We start from the raw sequence: 16639 nt of genomic DNA, 5'->3' as shown, positions 1-16639 counted from the left end.
TTTTAAAAATTTCTGTGATTATTAATCTTTAGACACCCACAAAAGCCTTCCAAAAAGCCCAATTCTAACAGCTATTTACAAAGTAATTTAAACAAAATCTTTCAGTACTTGATACAATTTGATAGCTGAAAAATGTAAAATACCTGTTAATAATATTCACCTGTTCTGAACTTCACAGCTATCAGAACTTGCATCTTTATTAGAGGTTACTTCATGCCTAAAACTGTACAATAGCAGAACCAGTGTCCATAATCTTATTCAATACTAAATCATTGGAAAGCAACGCTAAAAGTGAAAGAAATCCTGTGACTTAACATAGCCTTCTCTGAAGAGATGTGAAATAAAGGTAGCTCTCAAGATTTAATAAGTAATTACGCTAAAGATATCTCCAACAAGAAAAGATTATGCAACCGACTGAAAATACATTGCACCTTACTAACACTTTTTCTTTCTTACTTACTTACTTTTTCTTTCTAACTGCAGATTTTGACGTAATACACAGCTGATCTCCAGCAGGACTCAGAAAAGCTGAGTTATCCGACACAAAGTAGTGTGTGAGTGCTTCTTGGGGATGGAGTCACCTTTTTGGCACCCAAGACTTACTGTAAAGCACTCTCCCTCTTCTCTTATCCCTTCTGCAAAAGACATCTTTCACACACTCTAAGGCACAGAAATCATTAGTCCAATCACACATTAACTACTGTCTTTTTCTTCTTACCACAGTCCCCTGAACAAACCTGCAACGTTTCATTTCTGAACGGACCGCCTCAAGAGTGGCCTTCTTTTAATGGCTCCAGCAAAATTAGGTTCTACCCAGCACACACACGTGACTTCTCCCATCACCTGGATCAGAAACACAAACCTCACTGATGTCTGCCACAGCAACATCCACCTCCTCTTACCAGGCTACCCTCTGCCACAGCTTCGTTATCCCCGTGCAAAGAGCCTGCAGCCCTGCACACCTGCCTACATAAAACCCAGCAACTTTACCACGTCTGCTCTGAGCCCCTCATTACACCCTAACCAACTGAAGGGCAGGTTTTGCCCAACAAGATCATTTCCATCGTGTTTCTGAGCAGGACACGGACATCCTACAACACAAGAGGATTTCTACTCCGTGCCCTTCCTGCGAACCTGCCAAGCTGCCCCATGCTGGACTCCATGCAGGGCAAAATGTATCAGAGAACAACTAATACAGGCTGGGAAAAGGGTGTATAATGGAAGATATTTTTTCCAAACCCCATTCTTATGACTTCTTTCGGCTTACCTAACTCATTATCAGTAGCAAATCTCCAGTGGTTTGTGGAACAGAACAAGACCTTGCAAGAATTAACAAACCTTCTCACTGTCTCCACAATAACCACTATAAACACTTCCCAGTACAGAATCACAGTTCACACTTTTTTTATGAGTACATACCAGATGCAACAAACGATTTCATGGAGACCATAAAATGAAGCACACTAACCCGTGCACAGCAGGACAAACTCATGGCACTGAAAACAGAAGCAGCCAGGTGCCAGCAGACCATTTCTCGAAACAAACAAAAAGCAAACCAGAGCCCTTTCATCTCTGACCTTTCAGTCTTGACCTTCAAAGGATATTTACAGAGTATTTCCAGAAAACACGCTTGTGAACAAAAATTTGTAATTTTACTGTACACTAAACAGGACAATGTTAATTACCAACACTGCTCTTAGGACACTTGAAGCTCTCCATGGACCACCCTGTGCTAACCACAGGTGCACCTCACTGCTTGGTCCCATGTACAAAACTGGCCAGTAACACTCCTGCCAACATATCCTTCTGCCCTGCAGGTACCAACAACCCTTTTTTCTTCATTTCTCTAAAGGACGTTTTTACATTACATTCAGAGAAACTGCTCAGGAGGCACCCTTAGTTTTCATCAGATCTGAGGAACTCATGTGATTAAGACACCATACAAAAAGCAGACATCACAGCTATATCATCAGGTAATGCACCTATGAGCACTTACTATCATAGGCAGATATATATTTAGGGAAGAAAAGAATAAGATCTTCTCATCTCACTGTACATGTCAGCAGAAAAAAATGATTGTAAATTGTATTAACCAAGTAAGATGAAAACCTGTATATTCCTGCCACAGAATACACTCTTCTGCTTATTAGAGAAAATTAATCCCAAAGACCGTTAAATCAATCTATGTTCAGGATGAAAAAGCAACAAATTAGGCTCCTGAAAGTTCTCCTTCAGTGTAGCAGCCTAGCCTACAACTTTTGCCTTACAACTCTGCATTTCTCACTTGCACAAGGCTTTTCAGCCTAATGGAGTTAGTTGCATGTCTCCAAATGGGAAAGCCAGATTAAAGTGTAGGGACCAAACATAACTAACTATAGCTTATAAATCCTTTCTTCCACTTGTTTTAACAGCTGTAGTCTTTTTTTTATTTGGTTTTAACAGCAAGCTCTTCTTAGTGAAGGATTTGATCATAGTCTGAATTTGTCTTTTGTATAAAATGGCATATTAACACAGGGAAAATGCAGGTTTGTGGTGTGATATTCCTTAAAAAAGGGGGAGAGGGGGCATTAAATGACCAAAACTAGGAACAGAATGGAATTATCATAAAGTATTTTTGAAAGAGAAATGCAGGTTTTAGCAGACTGGTTACTCTTTGGAGATATAAATCACATCCCAAAAGGCAACAAAAAACACAAGCAACCAACAAACATTTTTAATTGTACCTTAATGTGAAGTGGCCTTTGTTCCCAAACACTCTTTTTGCCATACAACTACTTCGTATCGATGATGTGTTAACATTTTTGACAGAGAGCAGGAGAGGTGGGCAAGGTACAAAGCGATAAAAAGCTAGGTATGTAGCAGCTGTTCTGTAAGCAAAGGTCAAGTCGTGGAGCTTGGGGAAGTCCGAGCTGGGGATGCCCGGCTAAGTCCCGCCCGCCATGCCAGCGGTGGTCAGGGAGCAGGCTGCCACCACAGGCCACCCTACGAGCCCCCTGCAGTATGGGCAAGGCACACACTTTTCTCTCCTCTAATCCTATAGAATTACCATGGCACTCCAGTCTTATCTCATTAACTGACCGAGCTCCTCTTTGTCAGTTGTGCCATCAAACACCCTGATATGTTGAAGCATGTATTACCACTAACCTTTTTTTGACTAATTCAATCTGCAGCTCCACTGTGACCTCTACAGCCACTCCTGGACGCTTACCCACCTTCGTAGGGGCGCCATGGCTCACACCCAGCCCCTTCTCTTTTCATGGGAATTCCTCTCCCTACCTCATTCCTTGCACCGTTGCCTCCAATCCCACTGCTCAAATTTTCAAACACGGAGTCATCCTCTAGATCTGCCTTGCATGTCACACAGCTACCATGGCTACTTCTATTTTTCTTTCTACACTGATACAATTTAAGGGGGATTTCATCCTTTAACACTTGGTGCTTACCAACTTCACTTGAAAACAACAGCTAAGGTCATGAATTGTGCTCAGTGTTTTGCTTAGTGCCATCTTCTCATCAACTCTTTGGCTTTGTTTTTAAAACCCCAATTAATTGAAGCTTTGCCATGGGCTACTTCACCTTTCTACTCACTACAATTCATAGTGTACCTGTTTCTTAACCTTTCGGTGGCATTATTTCTGAACGGCCCTCTTTGCAGAACATTGAAGCCATAATATCAAGGACTCAGGAAATTGCCTCAATTATCAGTCCTAGTTCAGTCACAACTTAGCCTTCCTGCTTCTACTTGTAACGTAGTGATACGATGTTAGAAGTTCTGTCAGTTGTTTCAGCACTCTGAAATACACTTGAAAACCCCAAGCTTACACAGCTGCATAGCACCACCTTCACTCCATAACCGCACATGCCTCCGCCATTTTGGCCGAGGCAGCCACTGCTGCCTCAATAGGATTTTTCAATAGGATCTTGCCTTGACTGACTGAGAACAGAACCCCACTGTTCCCATTTTACAGACAGCAAAGGAAGGTGCCCAGAACCAGACCTGCCAGCACGCAGACCCCTCAGGGGCTCCCTCTTTGCAGCCCCGTTTCCCCTTTGTCAATCCTCTTGCTAACCCTGCAGCTCCCACCTCAGCAGCTGCTCTTCTTCTTCCACCTCCTGGTGAGGTCCTGCCCCATGCCTGTCTTCTGCACCTAGAGTCTTCCCTGACGGTTTCTGTATTCTCCATTTCATCTTCACTGAATGGTTTCAAACAAATTCAGCTTAAGGCTGACTCCTGGCACAGAGAATTTCAGAGAGAACAGTTTTTTTGACACTTACGAACAACTGGAAGTGGGCTCGTAAAATAAAACGTGGAGTAACCTTATCTCTCAGCAAAGCTCTTGAAGCTACCTGGAAACTATGACTTCAGACTCACATTAACTTTTTACGTTGTCCCATGCAACTGCTGGGGCACAACTGCTGCCCCAGCTCCTGAAAGCACACGTGTATATTATTTGTGTGCAGGTAGATACATAAATACAGTTTCACAGTTTATCTGTCCTTTGTCTAAGCTATGTATTATATTGGCAAAAAATGCCAGGTATTTCACCAAGTTGTATCAGGGTTTAACAGTGAAGGCAATAAAGGTGCATACTACTCGCATTTCTGCTCATTTTCATACAGAGCAAAAATCAGTAAATCACCAGTAAATAGAGCAGTCATCAGCAGATGTGGATATAACATTTTGACAAGCCAATTTATTGTTTCAGCAAAAAATGGCATTGTGGAGAAATGCTTCTTCATAACGGAGAGATACAAACATTATGACTAATATTTCAAGAAGCGATAACAGTTGTCCACCGTCCCATCCCCTACTGACTACCAACATGCAACAGAAGTGTTTATCCCGATCTCCTTCAAGGAAACCCTGAAGAGTACTATCAATATAAAGATTTTAAAACCCATATAACACTCTGGTTTGTCCTTCTGGGGTATTTTTAGCTCCTTGCTTGTTTAGTTGATAATACAACACCTATTACTACAAACTGCTTTACAAAACAATTTTGAGGGTTTATGACAAAAACAATTTTTTAATGAATATCTTGCCTTTTAGAAATATTGCTTTCTTGGAAAGGTGCTGTACACAGACAGAAAGGGGTTTCTGAAGCATCAGTGAAAAAGAAGCAGTTTCAATGTAAGACAGGCAAAATACAACACATTTGTTTGGCCCAGAAAACACATTTATTTGTAAAACACAGAATGCTGAAAATGAACTTGGCACCTACCCTTGTCATTGAGGGGAACACCTGCATTGGGAGGCCAAATGTAGTTTGCAGTCACTCTAGTTTTGAAAAGCCGAGACTCTACCCCAAAAACGATATCCAAAATACACCTTCTGCAGCAATACATAATATGCAATGGCTTCCCACTGCCACAGGGTGTCACAAGTTTAATAATGTTTAACTAGAATTCAAAATGCTGCAAGTGAAGGTGACAAGGAGAGTGCACTCACAGCTGAACACAGGCTATTACTTTAGTTAACTCAGCAGCAGCAGCTGTGAAATTTGTTATAACTTTTAATGATCAATAGCAGCTACAAGCAGGACTGGGAGGATGTAAAATACTGTATTTCACAATATGCATCCACTTGAATTAGTTATTTCTACTAAGAATATTTTAAATGTCTTGCTCCTAACTGTGCTTTTGCTCCTATTAAGAATCTGGAAGACACTGCCATTAAAAACAAAAAGATGTGCTTCTACTCCACAATTTATCAGTACTCTGAGAGTTATATTACTTCTAAAAAGCAATCATCATGATTTTAGTACTTGCCCTGTCTTAAATAAGATACATTTAGACTCTACTAGAGCATGAAAGTACTTGAGAAGGAACAAGGGCAGGGGAGAGGGGGAGATGAAACTTACTCAAACAATAATTTTCAATAATATTAATTATTGAAAGAAAAATACATTTCCAATTCACGATTTCATATATATGTATACACACGCATATTTTGTATATACTGCATTCTATATATCTATATACATACACATAGAGAACACAATAAATAGCATCATTTTATCAGTTTAATATTTGAAGGAACAGTATCATTCACCTGAACTTCAAATTATTAGTTGTTCCATTTTCTTGTGAATGTTCTGCTAACTACATGCAAATGCTTCACCCCATTTCTCCAAACGATTAATTTGGACCATTTACCCATGTCAGCCTTCACCTAAAATTCAAATGCTCTTGTGCAATCCCAACTCCTTAACTTTTCTTTCTAGAGAGAAGGTTTTAAGGTGCCAAAGAGGCTGGAAGTGGTATTAAATTCTTCTATTTTCACTCAGTAACTTATTTTGTACTTAGCTCTGCAAATAGTGATGTTTGATGATGATAATTTAGTTGAGAAGTGTTGAGGGCAGCAGTTTATAGAAATACCACACACTTAGCTAGGCTTCCACTTCTGCTTTTTAATAGTACAAAGCCAGCCTACTGCTACAAACTGTGAAGAGAACATACGACATTAAAGCCAAACAACTTTGACCCTACATGCTGTGTTATTATTACACCCAGGAATACAGGTAACAGGACTCAGCAGACCACAGCAGATCGGAACATTTAAACACACGCAAAACTTGTTTAATTCCCATTCCATTTGACAAAACACTTAAATCTGTGCTCAGCTTTAAGGATGTATTTATGTTCAGTTAGTTTAACCAGAGCTTAAGCAAACAGGCATTAAGCATAATTTGACAATCTCATTTCCAAAAAAAGCATTTTAGCATGCCTTCTTCACCGAGTTGCTTTACCACATTTGAAAATTAAGTATAAAAATGATATTCACTATATATACACAGATTGGTCTCTCTAAAAATGACATAGCCCAGATCAATTCCTAGGGCCAGTTTGGTATTTTCCTAACATTCTGTATTCCAGGCTCAGGCTAGGGAGCATGATTTCCCTTGCCAGCTTTCTGCTTTCTTGTATTTGATCTTCAAGGTGACCGTAGAACATTTTTATTTCGTCCCATCTGCCTCCTCCCAGTTTTTGCTCTCCTCTGCTTCCTTTGTGAACCGGTTGATGCCAGTGTAAATCAGAAAACTCATATGAAGTCAGTGGATTTATGCTAAGTACAGATCAGAGAATCTATTTCACTTTTATTAACGTATAAAAAAATTACAAGACTGACTGATTATTAAGTAGCACTCTGAGATTAATGAGAACCAGCCTTAACTAAAATATACTCACAAATCATTTACACAAGCAATGATGCTTTTATTTATATATAGATACATACATATACAGACATACACATAGATACACACTGTTAAGAGAAGAGGGAAAATTAATCCTAATAGCCTTAAAAATGAACTCCTAGTAATTAGTTATGGATTTTAAAATACTGTAAGCCACTGGCTGACTTAAGGAGGCTTTTTGCTTTCATATTTCATGATTAAACCACTCAATTACTTTTGCATTATAACCGTTTTTCTTCATTAATTCCAAAAATATGGAAATAAGAAATTCTAAGACTTTCAGTAGCTGCTTGTAATAGGTTTTGGTTGCTCTGCCAACTTGCTCTGGATGAGGTGAACTATTTCTCCTGGTGAAAGTTACAGCGGAATTCTCTTCCCTCAGTGCAATTTTGAATGAGCCAGTGCTGTGATCAGACTTGGGTCATTAAGCTTTTCTGATAAAACATACAAGGATTTTATTATATATTTTTAAACACATTTAGGACAAGTATTGTGCTTTCATGGAGTCAGAAAAACATTTGTTACCATGCAGTAAATAAAAACTCCTCTTCATCATTAGGAAAAGTAACAATTAAAAGCTCCCTGAAAGCTGAGAATACGTAGCAAAGCTATGAGAAGCACATCCAGACTTCATGTCTGTAACGTCAGAGACACTGGATCTCTGTCTTTTTTGCTTTACTTCTCCAGAGGGGGGTAGAAAATCTTGACAGGAAAAGGCTGTAAGAAAACCTGTTTGCAGCATGGCCAGAAACCAACAGATTCTCCCTTCCCTAACAATAAATCCTCTCTTCCCCTAAATCATAACCCCATCGAAATATTGGACTGACAGGTTTCACAAAGAAGGAGGAACAGATGTACAATAATGAATTTCTAATCTCCTAGGAAGCACGCCACAACTGAAGAAAGCCAAAAATAGAAAGTAAGGCTGTGAGGGTAGCACCAGAGAGAGTCACTGCTCACTTCCCAGCACTCTCTCCCCAGATTCTGTAGGGTAATTAAGTTAACGGGTCACCAGCCATGGCCTACAAAATTAAAAATTGAGTGAGAAAGGGTTTAGTGATCAAGATAAACAAGGCACACTTTGGGGAAACTTGGTGTTCTTCCCTCAAATTTAGACTCTTGGAGTTTCTTTTCTATCATGTTTCTAAATCTGGCTCAGCTTTGAGGATCTCATTTTCCACACTCATCGAAAAGCCTCTATAACATGATGCCTTCCTCTGTTGGCCTGGAGGTGGCTAGACTGGCCTTTACTTCTTTCCTTCTTTGAAACTGCCACTTTCCATGAAAATTAGTATGCAATTACACCACTGTCACTTTGTAATTAATTTTATGGCATTTGAGACATCCAACAATCAAGCTAATACAGGAATGCCCAGCCGCAGGAAATAATTGCAACCTTTACAGTGCACGATAAACAGTAATATAATAAATTCATCCTTCAAATCACCAGAAAAGCATTGGCATTCACTTAAAAAGAAAGTATAATAAATGAAGAAGCCCTCTCATTCCATTAGTTCATCTAAACAAAATATGTTAAATTAAGATTGTGTATTAACTGTTCCTCTGATTTCAACATTTATTTCAAACTGGAACAACATCCACGAACCAGCACAAATAATGTAATAATTGTTTACATGATATTTTAATAGGGAAAGCCAAGGTATTAACGGTCTTTTGTGACAGTAAGGATTTAATGCACTTCCTTATAAGAACTTTTTTTTTTTTTGGGATAAAATAAAAGCATAAATAAGAAATCCCTCACAAATAAACCACAGAAGAGATTCCAGCTCCCCACCCCTGAGCATTCTTGCTCTCAAGTCAGACAGCATTTTACAGGGAAGATACAGAGCTTCCCTTTGAGTAAAAAGGAAAGAATGCCAATAATTAGCCACCCAGGAGGCATTTGTTTCACAATATTTTTGTTACTCCATGGCTTCCATTGTGATAGGATTTGTGAAGACTTACAAGCAGGCTTGGAATATAGCTTCTAATTCAGCAGTGCTGGCTTGCCGTAAGTAACCCTCATTTGTTTGTCAGAAATCATCAAGGTCGTTACGTTTTCCTCGAGGTTGTCAATGGCCACAGAAAGGCGAGGATTTTTTGTGGTGCACTCCAGAAATTTGAGCTAAAACCAACAGCAATTATATAACACTGTTCTCACTCCATTAAAAGGGACAAAATTTGTGGCTGTTTTAAAAAGCAGAATAAAATACTTATGGCTGACTTAATACCGGCAAACTTAAGGAATTGAGTGAAATGCTAATTCTGAAAGCTGATTTAGAAAAGACCTAAATATCATAACTCAGATGCAAAAACCTTATGAGAACTTACTAGTCTTCTATCCAAAGACCTGGGAGATTATAAATCACTGAACTACAGGCATAGGTGCAATGACAGAGATGAATAGAGATGCTTGCTCTCTGGAACGATGAAAAAAATCTCTCAAAACCAAAACAAACAAAAGGTCTCTGAAAGGACTATTATCAGTAAGTTTTTACTGTATTCAGGGTCACAGTCTGGAAACAGCAAACACTGACATCAAAGCATGAGAAAGCCAAATTATACTCTACTGAATAAAGCGTGGTACAATTTTCATACAAAAGATTCTGCTTTTAAAACCAGGATAGGATATGTACCTTTTTTTTTTTTTTTTTTTTTTTTTTTTATCTTAAAGAGTCATTTTTATTTAAACAAATTAAACCTAGCCATTCAGTTAACATTCTTAACAGGAAAGCCAGAGGTTGAGCAGGTGAAACAACTATACCAACCTAGCCTGAATTATGTAGGTGTCTCCTCCATGTCAGACATTACTGGGACAATGTTGAAACGCTAGTTTCTTGCCTTTTTTTCCTCAGCTGGTTCAGGTATGGAAGAATGACTACACACTTATAGAGGAAATATAAATATATATTGAAGTTTATTGGTTTTGCTTCGTACTGAAAAATTTTTTTATAGAAATGTTCTGAAACGAACCACATTTTGTTTTTGCGTAACTTCATTTCAAATCTTTAATTTCACGGAAACATTAAAAAACAGCTATGCTATTTGGAAGGACACTTCACATCACCCCAAATTCTCCTTTACCTTTGCCTAATTGTTTCAAAAATGCTTTTCTTCTTTTCTGCCCCAAAACATGTATTGTGATTTTTTTGAAATCACTTACGAAAAACTCAACTATATCTCAACTATACAATTCCATATCTAAAACTTTAAGAGGATCAAATGTATCCTTACACTTTTACTGCACTTTTTCTACTACTTGATCTAATGCAAATGCACACCTAGCATGTGCTATGTTAATACCATCGTAGAAAAAAAAAACTGAAAAAAGACAACTATTGTAATAAAAATTTGAATGTAACTAGTAGACATTAAATTTTCCTTATCAAATCCACAGCTATCAGAAGTGGAAAAAATAAGTTACTGTTGAATCACCTCTGCAGCTTCTCCTAGTCTCTTTGAGCACACACCTTCAGTTCTCAGGCCTAAAGCAGCTGAGCCTTCTTCAGCAATGAACACTGTAATTCCTTAGACTTGGACGAGTACTGCAGTAGTCTCAACTACTCAGCACCATTACCTAAGCAGGTTTGATTTGCAGCCATCATCACCCTTTAGGAGGAACAGACTTGCCATGACAATAGCAGCCACTGACCTAGCAGCTCTCTGGAAGTACTATTTCAAACAAAAGTAATTATCATTGGGAACAAAAGTGCTTTAAAGAACACAAATCTGCCTTCCCTCATTTCCAAATGATAACATCCCCATACACTCACAAATAAAGATGTTATTACACTTTAAACAAAGCCAAGACTTTGACATCCATCAAATTAATGACTCAGAAAACCCCAAAAACCAACAGACCTCCACAAAGAGACAAAGGACTCCAGAACTGATTTAGACTCCAGAGAACAAGTAGAAAGAAATATTTTCCTATCTATAAATCTAACATAATTACAGTAAAACATTTGAAAAAGGGTAGTATATGCAGATTAGAATAATGGATAAATGTCTCACTATTAGTATCAAAAAATCCACACCTGGATTGATCAGTATATATAATATATATATATATATATTTAAGCATTGACTTAGGTGTCTATGCAAAGCTACAATCTGCATACATAGAGCCCAATTCTTCCTTCGCAGTGAGTAGCAGTACCTCAACAGAATAAGACTCTTGAAATAACCAGTTTTAACAGAGTACATTACTGTCATATTGTGTATACACAAATTTAGAAAATTTGACAGCTGTCAAATACCAGCACTTCAGATGCATGCTATTTTTTTTTCCAAACAGCAGAAGTCATAGCAAGGTATGCTTCTATCTACTTCTGCACCAAGCTATGGGAACAAAATAAGGGAAAACCTTCTTAATTCAAAATTGATTATGTTTTAATTTGAAATGGCTCCACTCAAAATCCAGCAAAAATAGTTCTATTTTTATATATCACAATTAGACAGAAATCTCAAAAGCTCATTCACCTCAAACAGAAAGAAAACTTCAAAAGAAGAATTTTCAGATTCTTCTCCACAACATAATGAATTCAGGCAATTAAAAGGCAAATGGAATTCCTCATAGGAAGACTATATGGAAGTCCCAAATAAACTATCAGCCATCCCTCAACAGTCATACAGATTCACCAGACATCTGGGGTTGACCTGAAGAGTCGCAGAGCGATGGTGTCTGGAGACTCAATGATGTTAGAGGTCTTTTGCAGCCTAAATGACTCTGTGCCCCTCTGTCCTGCCTCACCACGACACTATGAGCTGCTACAAGAGGGCCAGGGCTTTGCTCGGATTCAGGGAGGTCCACGTCCTGTCTGCATCGCAGCCCCACCTTTGCCCGCTGGTGCAGGAGATGGCTCGGGGGAAAATCGAACCTGGCACAGGATGCTCGCGAGCAAGAACCTTTGCTCAGGCAGATCTGGAAAGTTTTTAAATTTAAAATTAAATGGGGAAGAAGGGGAAGCGAGAGAGAAAAGCAAATAATGATCAGAAACACCAAGAGGGAATTTCCAACCCTAAGCTAAAGCACATTTTTACGACTGTGGACTGCAGGCTTTAGAAAATGTAGAATTGATTTTGCTAACTAAACGTGAGTTGTCAACTTGTTAGGAGAGAGCAGTGCCAGTAGCTCCAAAATCACGTTAATTCTTAACGAGGGCTGGCACATCAAGAATCCCGACAATTGTTAGCATATATCTGGGCCCAAGAAACAGATTTAAACAAGTCTGTCTGGGAATGCTTAACTCACAATGTTAGCAGGAGAAAAGATAATGAGCTAAACCATTTGGAGCACAGATCTACCACTTGACTTATCAGAGAAGTACAGGTCAAATCTTTTCATTCCACTGCAGATAGAAAATGCAGCTTAGAGGCTACAGATCAAATTAAAAAGCAGGGCTCAGTGGGAGAAAAAGAGGAAAACAAAAAGTCTTTAAGTAACTGATCAGCATGTACCACACTTAGATTTTCTGGCATTTTCTGACTTCTGAGATTAAATGACAAATACACATCACTAAACCCCAAACTGATCAGAATGCATTTAAAAGACAGACTGGTTCTTCAGATAAGGCAGAAGAATGTGCACCTCTGGCACCTGTTGAATATACACAGCGTATCAGCTCGTCTGAATTTTTCTTAAAATTTTAAGGCTACAGAAATCACTTAGTGATGTGGAAAATATTTTATAGTCTGTCTGCAGGCAGCTGCATATGAAACTACCAGATCATGGGACTATTGCTGACTTTCTGCTGAAAGCTGTGCTCCCATCACACTCTGTGTGGGTTTAGGAATTCTACTGAATCCAACCTAATCTCAAAAATAAGACTGGAAGTTACTTCAGTAGCATCTTATTCATATACTGTGGCTTTTTACTTAAATCTTCTGAAGCTAATTTGAAGTACTGACAGCATGGGCAGAAGTTTGAATAAGAGTTTGGGGATTTGCCTTTTTTTTTTTTTTTTTTTTTAAAATATCTCATGTAGGCTTCCAGAAATTTTAGACAACCACTTTAGCTTACCAAATGTGACCTTTGAAATTAAATACTTACATAACTGGTTTTATAACAAGAAGATTATTCCTCTAACAGCAGAAGAGGCTACAGACTTGGCAAATCCTCCTCCAGCTCCAGGAGTGGGGTATGACACTGGAGGGAAGACAGGCATATGACAGTGTCAGCTGGGAGGAAGGAATACCTCACTCCTGAATGAACACAGACCCCAGATGGGAAACTGCAGCCCCCTGACCCAAACAGAAAGGAGATGCCTGAATCAAGAGAGCGCTCTCTTCCCCACCAGGGAGCTTGTCCTCCAAGGTGGAATTCATGAAAAAAGGCTCCATGAACTGGAAAAGCAAGTGAAAAGAAAGGGGCACATTTAAGCACTGCAGTGTAAGCACACATCCTCGCAAGGATCTAATAGGAGACAGAAGGTTATGGCCAGGAGGCACAGAGCCAGCTCGTGCCACCAGGGAATGCTGAAATGCAACCACTCTGCAGTGTTCATTGGAGAATATTCTGAATGCAGCAGGCTCAAATTTCAGGTAAAAAAAAAAAAAGGCAGACATTGAAAACAAAGCAAAAATATATATAGGTCAAGGTAAAAGGTACGCTAATTTTTAATTTTATTTCATGTATTTTCATGTATAGGAGAGAAAGAAGCTTCAGCAAGTGGCTTTGCATTGCTGGAGCAGTCCATCCTTGCAGTGCACATCATGGGTTTACAACCTGAAACATGCAATATGGCCAACAGAGAGGTTGGCCCCTCTGCCCAGGGATTTCGCACCCCATCAAATGACATCTGTGAACTTCACAACAGAGATTAAAACCACGGATCAGAACCCAGCCATGGGGTAGTTTCATAAAGGCACAGACCATTTAGCATGTCTAAAAACGCAATAATTATTTCTAAACAGGAAAGTTTAACAACTGATACCTGTATAGATATATAGCTATTAATATATTAGCAGTTTTATCTGAATCAATAGACTTTTTTCACAGATTCTTCACAATACTGAAAGTACAAGAAATTATTTCTTTTAAAACTTTCCCAGTGTGTGGCACAGAAAGATGGTTGTAAAATAGGTTTTAGCGCTGCAAATTTGATGTCTCATGCAGAGACACCATAAAACAAAGACAGGAATCAACTAAATGAAATTATTTAATTAACAGCAATTTGTTCCACAACAGTTTAAAATATGGATGAGACTGCCAATTACGCAGCTGCTAAACAGAACAACTCATTAAATAATTAAAATTGGATTATTAATTTTCTAGTCTTGATGTAATTTACTCATATAACATGTAAGTATCTCCATGATTTATACCCGTGGTAGAAACTCATTTTGTGATTTGCCTATATTTTACTAAAATTATTACTCTGTTTCTAGCTGCATGTGTTTTATAAACCCTCAGCTTATGATTATTTTCAAGTACGAGGAGTGGCAAACTGACAGTAATACTAACATGAGAGGGAATCAATATGCATGCAGCTTTCAAATACTCTTGAAAAAAAAAAATCAAGGGAGGTTTAAAGTGGGATGTGCCAGTACTGCAATTCTATTATACAGGGACAAGAAAACATAAGACAACCTCTCATTCATGCAGGACAAATAGCTGTGCCAAAAGCACAAATTACACCTAATTACAGGGTATAACTCTGTCATCTTTCTTTTTATAACCTAGCCGTTTACACACTTTGATTTTTGACTTCCATTTGGGTTTATTAACATCAAAGCTTTGTCATCACTTATCTGTTTCTACAGACTTTTTTACCTGAGGCAATAAATAAAAACTTCTTTGCATTTCAGCTTTTCGGATGCAAGAAAGGTTTAGTCTACATTGTTCTTATGATGTTTCATGCTTATTAAACTTTTGTATGTTGTTGTAAAGTTTATTGCCTTTGGCATACCAATCTTAAACGTACTATAATTAAACCTACTCGCATTGCATATAAATGCATTAGCACTATCCTATGATAAATTTTGTTCTTATTGTTAATGCTATTTTTCATGTAATTACACTGTCTTGAATAAAAGTGTAATGGACAATTTAGTTTAATGCATTGTTTAGCTTTTTGTCAAACAAAATGGCAATGAATTTTTAATTAAGCTATACAGGGCTTTTCCTGTATATAGAGATTTCAGCAAAAAACACAGATGGCCACCCTTGATGAAATGGGGAAAGTAAAGTTACCGTTAGAAGGATAAAATCATCCTGACAGTCATATAGAAAAGATCCCTCTAAAGATGAAATCAGAAAAGGTGAGTGACAGACTTCTGTCTGAAAGCTAATGAGCACTAATACACTGTCTAAACCTAATCTGAGGTCACCAACTGCTAGATTTCAAATTCCTCATACAGCATTAAAAAGATATTAAGATATTGCAAAATTAAATGTCTCTTGAATCACATATATGTCTGAATGCAATCTTACCCAATACGGGTAAGAATATTCCTGAAAGAAGAAAGATTTCTACAGTTTGGACAACTTCTGTTGTTATTATGCTGAAAATATTTCCTTACTTTCTTTCTCAAGAAAGGTAGATTCAAGCGGGGGAGTACGTAAATGTAACTGCTTAAGTTATCTTCCCTCAACTTGAATACTTCTGTTCCGTGCCGTCATTAAGTCAGAAACCTTTACAAAAATACAGGTTAAGGAAATATATATATTTTTAATGCTGATCCACCTTACTCCCAAATGCAGGAGAAACTACAGATACAAATTTGATCAACCAGCAGTAACAGAAAATCAAAACCTCCTCATCCAATCCATTCCACTGCTTCATGAACCTGCCATTTCAAAAGGTTTCTCTCACATCTCCTTTGAGTCTTTCTTGGTGGAGTTTGAACCCTTATTACTCACAGTCACCACTGACAAAACAGATTATTTCTTTATTTTTCCTGCAACAGCCTTTTATATAATAGAAAACTCCATGTTCTCCTTTGTCTTCTCCTCCGCAGGCTGAAGAACTGCACATGGTTTACTCTTCCTCCAGAGGATGTTTCCTACGCTTCTGCTCACCCACGATGACTTTGTCCAGACTCTGAGGAATCCAAACCTTCCTCGAAAGGGGACTGCTCACATGGAGTCCAGTGTTCCAGCAGAGAGACTGATAATGCTAAGCTAAGGATAAGGTTGACTCTGCTCATTTTAATGGCTACACTTTTTTTACCAGTACATTCCAGTGGAAGGATTACCTTTTGATCAGTATGGTACTTTCAAATAAAAAAAATGCAAATCCTTTTCTGCAGGACTGCTATCATTTACTTGTGAGTAAGTGTCATGCCTTTTCATCTACACTGATTTTCACCTTTTAGTTTGCAGATAATGTTGCCAGTTTAGGAAGACCATTTTGAAACATGATCTTGATGTCCGTCACTGTCCCTTCCCTGTTTTGTGTCATCTGCAGAATGACTCCAGTTACTCTATTTTATCATCAAGT

The 16639-nt window shown here is 38.3% G+C and overlaps 2 protein-coding genes and 1 long non-coding RNA gene across 5 annotated transcripts in view; 1 reads left to right on the top strand and 2 right to left on the bottom strand.

Moving 5' to 3' along the window:
- The window catches only part of MICU2 (mitochondrial calcium uptake 2), a 146620-nt gene that overhangs the window by 94192 nt on the left and 35789 nt on the right, over positions 1 to 16639 (bottom strand). The gene's annotated exons all lie outside the window — the stretch shown is intronic.
- The window catches only part of ZDHHC20 (zDHHC palmitoyltransferase 20), a 201005-nt gene that overhangs the window by 148653 nt on the left and 35713 nt on the right, over positions 1 to 16639 (bottom strand). The window lies entirely within an intron of this gene.
- Positions 9076 to 16440, top strand: LOC140001339 (uncharacterized). The gene is made up of 2 exons (XR_011806496.1): positions 9076 to 9207; positions 16158 to 16440. It is a non-coding gene; the product is annotated as an uncharacterized lncRNA (long non-coding RNA).

This window comes from Anas platyrhynchos, chromosome 1, assembly GCF_047663525.1.
Source record: "Anas platyrhynchos isolate ZD024472 breed Pekin duck chromosome 1, IASCAAS_PekinDuck_T2T, whole genome shotgun sequence".
NCBI classification, from domain to species: domain Eukaryota; kingdom Metazoa; phylum Chordata; class Aves; order Anseriformes; family Anatidae; genus Anas; species Anas platyrhynchos.
Note: the sequence above shows the minus strand (reverse complement) of the source record. Positions and strands in the feature narration are given on the sequence as shown.